The 6967-nt window shown below is 36.7% G+C and overlaps 1 protein-coding gene across 2 annotated transcripts in view; it reads right to left on the reverse strand.

Moving 5' to 3' along the window:
* The window catches only part of focad (focadhesin), a 114043-nt gene extending 107677 nt beyond the window's left edge, over positions 1–6366 (reverse strand). For both annotated transcript variants that reach the window (XM_023263741.3, XM_035945182.2), the window contains exon 1: positions 6325–6366. The gene's annotated coding sequence lies outside the window, so the exon portion shown is untranslated. The remainder of the gene's footprint in view (positions 1–6324) is intronic.
* Positions 6367–6967: the final 601 nt, after the last annotated feature.

Here is a 6967-nt window from a genome sequence, read left to right on the forward strand (position 1 = left end):
TAAATAATGCGTTGGATGGTTCCTCACCCAGTTTTTGTAGTTTCAGCAATCTCCATAGATGTTTTGTTTTCTTGATGCAGGCCGATAATTTGACCCTTCTGACACAGATTCATATCCTTTCCACGACCACAGGATGTCTTCCGACACAGTTGTTTAAGAAATGAGAAGCTCCTCACTGCATCAGCTAGGGTTAAATAAGTTGTTGCCTGCTGAAACATATTCATCACTGCAGCAATTATCCGATGGAAGGCTCTTACCCATTTGCTTTGTTAAATCCAAGTGGCGACTTTTTTTTTTGGACAGGCAGTGTATTTAGGGTTCGAGCACCAAATGGTGCGAAGACCCTACTGAAATGCAAAGAATTATTTTTCTTAACTATTATTCTTTTTTTGGCGGTCTTTTCATTTGGACTTTAGCAGGCCTAAAAAATACTTGAAAACAGGTGAAACTTTGCACACATATCAGGACTGGCGAAAAATTTGATATTTTAGGGGAACTGTATAGGTGTGAGCCAAAGTGGCTCGATAGCGCCACCTGGAAAGTTTCAAACATTTACTACAGCCAGTACGTGTCACCTTAGGTTATGAAATTTGATACACATATGTAACTCATCAAGACACACAAAAATGTAACTGACAACCTTACCCAAAACGCAACAGGAAGTCGGCCATTTTTAATTATGTGTCAATTTTTGGACCATTTTTTCCTCCCAATTTTTGCACTTTTTCAAAGGCTATGAGCTCAAACAGAATAACTCTGACAGAGCTGAAATTTGGCCAGTATGTACACCAGGCATGAGTGATCAAAATTTATCAAAATACTCTGCAAAAGTCTGAGAGTGTAGAAATGGCGACTGGCAGAATTTTGACAATTCGCCATGACACAGGAAGTGATGTATAACTAGCCTGTACATGCTCCAGTCTGCCTGAAATTTTACATTTGTGATCAGAGTCCAGCCCTGATGACAACCATAGACCAATATATAGTCACAGTGATAGCACCACCTGGTGGATGGACAGGAAGTGCTCTATAACTGCCTGTACACGCGCCAATCTACCTGAAACTTTACGTGTCAGAGTACCGCTCTCACTAAGTCCTTGTGCTGGAACACAGTCACAGTCATAGCGCCACCTGACAGATGGACAGGAAGTGCTGTCTAACTAGCCTGTACATGCTCCAATCTGCCTCAAACTTTACGTGTGTGATCAGACTCCAGCCCTCATCACACCCATATGGTGGAATACAGTCACAGTCATAGCACCACCTGATGGTTGGACACAAAGTGCCGTCTAAATAGCCTGTACATGCTCCATGCTTCAATCTGCCTGAAGCTTTACATATGTGATCAGAGTCCAGTCTTCATCAGAAAAAGAGGCCAAAATACACTCTCAGTCATGTGAAAAATCTCAAATAATTGTTGTTTTTTAAAAAAGGAAATACATATATCTAATGCATAGGATCAATATAATCAATTTTATTGTGAGAATGCTATCTGAATGACAATGCATAGAAAGCTTCCATATGTTAGTAGAAATGGAAGTGATGGTCAATGAAAGTTGACACAAGAAAAAATGCAATTAATTTCCAAATGGACTGATGGACATCTTCAATCATTTTTAAGCAGAAAAAAATTTGGATAGGAAAAGTTGGAAGTATCATCTACTTGTATGTCAAGTCATTATCGTTTCATAATGCCTTCGTGCAAAAATATGTCACCTATTGAACCAAATAATTCAACTCATTGATTGAACACGTAGCAACTTGAGGGCTTCTTTACTGAGAAAGATTTGAAAATCACACAAAGGTATTTAGTATTCATAATAATATAATTTATTTAAGATCATTCCTACAAAATTTTAAGAGATTCTGAGATGGTCAAGCAATTGATCTTCCCTAATCTTGCTGAGTTGACATGGAAAGACCAACCTGTAAATTTTTAAACTGTTTTTTTTTTTATCAAGCGATTAATCCATTGCTTGATTTATAAAGAATCCATTCAGTGAAACATGCTCATCACAATTCACTAGAGCACAAGAGGACACCATTAAATGTCCTTCTGGAGTAACAATCCAAAACCTGAAAAATAAAATGTATAACAATACAGGACAACAAATGGGTGTATATGCTTCAAATATTATTTCTTCTTTAAATTCAGATAAGACAAAAGCATGTAAGTCCCTACCAATAAGGAACATGCTACTATTCTTTTGCTACAACTTCTGGTTAATTAACATCAGTAGACGGATATATTGGTTGGTTTAACAATACTATAAACGAGGGGAATAGGAGCCTCCTATAGCCTAACCCCCTCACCACCCCCTTCCCAAACACAGACACCCAACCCAACCCCCCTGTTGTTATCTAAGTGATAAGCCCAGCTGCTTTGCTGTACTGTCCACCACCCTGCTGCTACTGCTGCACTCGGTCCACTGTCATTCTGCTGCATGGCCTCATAAACAGGTAAGTCAGCAGCACCTGCTAACACACAGCTGATGTTTGTAGAGCAGCTCTTTAAGTGGTTTTATATATATATATATATATATATATATATATATGTATATATATATATATATATATATATATATATATATATATATATATATATATATATATATATATATATATATATATATATATATACATACACACACACACACAGACACACACGCCACTACATGTATTTCTAGCATTCTAAAGCTTTAAAATACTGGAACTATGAAATTATCTGAGTTTATTATGTGTGTGGTGACACGTGTAATTTAGAAGAATCTAGTTTCTTCTCAAATTTTAAGTGTTGGTCAGCTATATCTTTAAAAGTTTCTACACAAAACTGGTCCAGGGGTTTCTACAGCATATTCACCTTACAGGCAAACAATATAGGCTGGCCTGTACTGCTAGGTCTGCATTAGCGATACAAGTGAGGACAATGCACGAGCAGTGTTGAGCCAACAGTGCTTTAGAAATTACACCACTGAGGCTTTACTGTCGCTGTTCGCAAACTGCACATTCCAGACAAGCACGTGGGAGTTTCGATGACCTTTCAGGTGGAATTTTTTCATGGCTGTGATGAAGGGTCCGAGAACACAGCAGCAGAGAGTGAAGTCAGATGGTTGCATTCTTTAACATGACGCAGCTATCTCAATTGGTTAGTGTACAAAAATTGCAACAAATTAAATTAAAATTATTTATTATTATTTATTATTATTGTCTAGTTACATCTGCTCATATGTGCAGATTATTTGCTTTTCTCTGTTTTTTAAATGAAATCGGGGTGGTTAATTGTTTTCTCACAGGACAGATTTACTAAGGTAACCTATACCCTGTAAGGTAAAGTGCAAAATTTAAAGAAGTAGATTTTGACGTTTTTAAATAAAAAGAAATGATGCCTGGTTGTGGCATCGTCTCCTACTGCGGAAGATGCCCTTTATACCAGGTGAAAAAGCCAACAGGGGCAATGTTACCTCACAAGTCAATCAGCTCACAACAAACTTGTTATTTATGCATCCGAGTAAATATGGTTTCAAGCTTGGATGTTATTCTCACTTAAACTGCCAGATAAATGCTCTATAAACACAAATACAAATTATGTTTGATTATTGTTTTTACCTGTTTTCATGATTTCCAATAATTTTAGAATTTATGGGTCCAAGACATATGACAATTAGAGAGCTGATAACTTTATTGTAACTTAATTTAACTGATATTTAAAACAAGCATAAACCTGGGGGGATGCTTAGCCTACATTTTTAAGGAATTTAAGCTTCTTACTGGGTTTTACCCTACCTATTGGTTTCCCTGTGACTCAGAAATAATCAAAATGTCGTGTAATTCGGGTCAGTAGGAGCTCGACAGCACTTTTTTTTGCCCCAGAATCTCTCAGCTGGTTAATCCTGCAACGGTGGTATGAAATTAATTATATATCTCTTATACTCAAGCATAGGGAATGTTGTGATTAGAGTTGCAACTACTGATGTATTAATTAGTTGTCAACTACTAAATTAATTGGCAACTACTATTTTGATAAGTGATTAATTGCTTTGAGTAATTTCTAAAGAAATTAAAATTTTCAGATTGTGGTACAGGCATTTTCTTTCATCAGACATTGTTTAAAATGGAAAAATATAAAAATTCGAGACTCAGCAGACAAACTGAAATATGTCAAGTTTTTCAAGTATTTATTCATTTTCATTTTTCATCTTTGTATATATTGTACATATTATTGTTATTATTATTATTGTGCATATGTTTAGTGCTGCTGTGAAAGATGTTGCTGCTGTAACAATGGAAATTTCCCCTAGAGCAGGGAAAAATAAAGGATTATCTTATCTTTTATTTGTTTCAACCTCAATGGTAATGGCATACAGCTCATAAACTCCTCTGAAGTCAATCTCAAAATATTAGAATATTTCACAGAAACCTACAGAGATCTCAATCACGGACCCCTAGACACTCCTACACAGTCCTTTGAAGAGTTGTAATCAGCGAAAGAACTCAGAAGGCCTACAAAGAGCCTTTAAATTCTCTGTCTGGTTTAGAATACACAGCCACAATCACTGCTGACTTGACGGCTGTACAGAAGACAATCACTGACACCCTCCACAAGGAGGGTAAGATTTAAGAAGCGCTAATGGAAAGTTAACTGGAAGGAAAAAGCGTCTTAAAAAAGGTGCACAAGGGGGATGACCACAGACTTGACAGAATGGTCAAGAAAAGCAGATTGAAGAATGATTCACAAGCAGTGGACTGAGGCTGGAGCCAGAACATCCAGAACCACCACGCAGAGACGTGACTGGGAAATGGGCTACAAGTGTTGAATTCCAATAATCAAATCACTCCTTAACACCTAACAATGTCAGAAGCATCTTACCCGGGCTAAGCAGAGAATGAACTGGATCACTGCTAAGCAGTCCAAAGTCCTCTTTTCAGATGAAAGCTAATGTTGCAAGTTTTTTTTAAATCAACGTCTGGAGAAAGAGTGAAGATCCACAGATTCAAAGTAGCTTGAAGTCCAATGTGAAGTTTCCACAGTCAGTGACAATATAGGATGTCCTGTTATCTGCTGGTGTTGGTCCACTTTGCATAATCAAGTCCAAAATGAACACAGCCAGCTACCAGCAAATTTTGCAGATCGATATGACTCTGTCTGCCGAAGAGCTTTTTGGAAATGCAGAGTTTGTCTTCCAGCAGGACCTGCCATCTCCCCACGCTGCCAAAACCACTCAGAAATGGTTCACGCGGCTGTAAGCCATTATCACCAAAGTTAAATCAAATATAGGCTTCTGTGTAATGAGTCTGTATAATAATAATAATAATAATAATAATAATAATAATAATAATAGGTATAATTTTCACTTTGAGCAATGTCTGATGAAAAACATTTAACTTTTTCCACCATCATTTAATCATATGCCATGCATCTTTACAAATATGAACATTTTCTGGTTTCTTTCCTTCTCCGTGACTTAAACTGAATATCTTTTGGTTGTGGATAAAGCAAGACATTTGAGGGTGTCATCTTGGGGTTTGGGAATCACAAAATGATACTCTTCACCATTTTCTCACATTTTATAGACCAAATAACTAATCAATTAATTGAGAAAATAATCGCCAATGAAAACAATAGGTAAAACCCTAGTTTTAGTGTAGGGAAGGGTAGGGTAAGGTAGTTGATAAACATCAACAGTGTGCTGCTTGTTGAGCACCAGCTAAATCACTGTGAACACTATTTTATATGGTTTCAAAAACCACGTGAAATTTGCCCCAGTATCTCAGCCAGTTCATAGTTCCAGCAGGTATCACATTAATATAAGGACGCTGCTGCAGATTTTGATGTATTACCTATGACTTCTGCGACAGTACATTTACGCCGAATTAAAATAAACTGCCTGTTTTGCCCAAAAATGCTTTCAGTGTCGTTTTGTGCACTACACCTCTTTGCCAGTGGGTAAATAAAGATAAAATCGGACGTTTCTTTAGTGGGCTTCACTGTGGCGCGTTTTCTCGAGCTAGTGTTCCTGATCCTGTTTTACGTATGGCAAAGCAGCCAAGGAGGTACTTCAGGACAAATATTTGTTGAACATTAATAACAACAGAATAAACTAGAACGGGTAAATTAGCTGACATTAGTTTAGCACTCAGCTTAGCCGGCTAGTAGTAGTAGCTACTATCGTAGTAACACAACCTAAAGTTAACGTCGGTTAGTTATCATTAAGACTGGTAGACTGCATTTGCTACTGCAGCAGTCTAAATACAAGCGGTGCACTCAATCTAACGTTTGCTTTGTAAATTAAATCCAAGTTAAACATGCTGCGGAAAAAACTTTACCTCCTTCGTTCGTCCTGTAAACGCGCATGGAACTACGGCGAGTACCGAGGGCTAAACCTAATGGAAGACCCGCCTATCGCACACCATGACATGTCATCAACATTGTTACCAGCATCTTTATTATACAGTCTATGGTTACCAGAGTGGAACAATTTATAGATTAGTGACTGTTCAAAGCAGGTTATATTAACATAAACAGACATATGTAGATGGATAAACCAGCTTTAGGGTCAGAATTAAGAGCTGAGTTAATTTCTTTGGACTACAATGCGTAAGAATGGCACGTGGGGAAGACTAACTATTTTAAATGAAATTATTATTATTATTATTATTATTATTATTATTACTATTATTATTATTATTGATAGTATTAGTAGTAGCAGCAGCAGTAGTAGTAGCAATAGTAGTAGCAGGGTAGTAGGACGTGTTATTATTATTAATATCATTAACCTTATTTTACCAGGTTAACCCAGTTGAGATATGGTGTTGGACAATATTTATACATTTGAAGTATGACAATAAAAATGTAACTTGAGTTGAAAACTTTTTGTTTGTTTGTTTTATTATCAAAACGTATTGATTTATGTACACAAATGAGAATATAGATATCAGGTTGATAACTTTTTTGTGTGTTTTGTGCATT

The sequence above is a fragment of the Amphiprion ocellaris genome, chromosome 23 (assembly GCF_022539595.1).
Source record: "Amphiprion ocellaris isolate individual 3 ecotype Okinawa chromosome 23, ASM2253959v1, whole genome shotgun sequence".
Classification (NCBI taxonomy): domain Eukaryota; kingdom Metazoa; phylum Chordata; class Actinopteri; family Pomacentridae; genus Amphiprion; species Amphiprion ocellaris.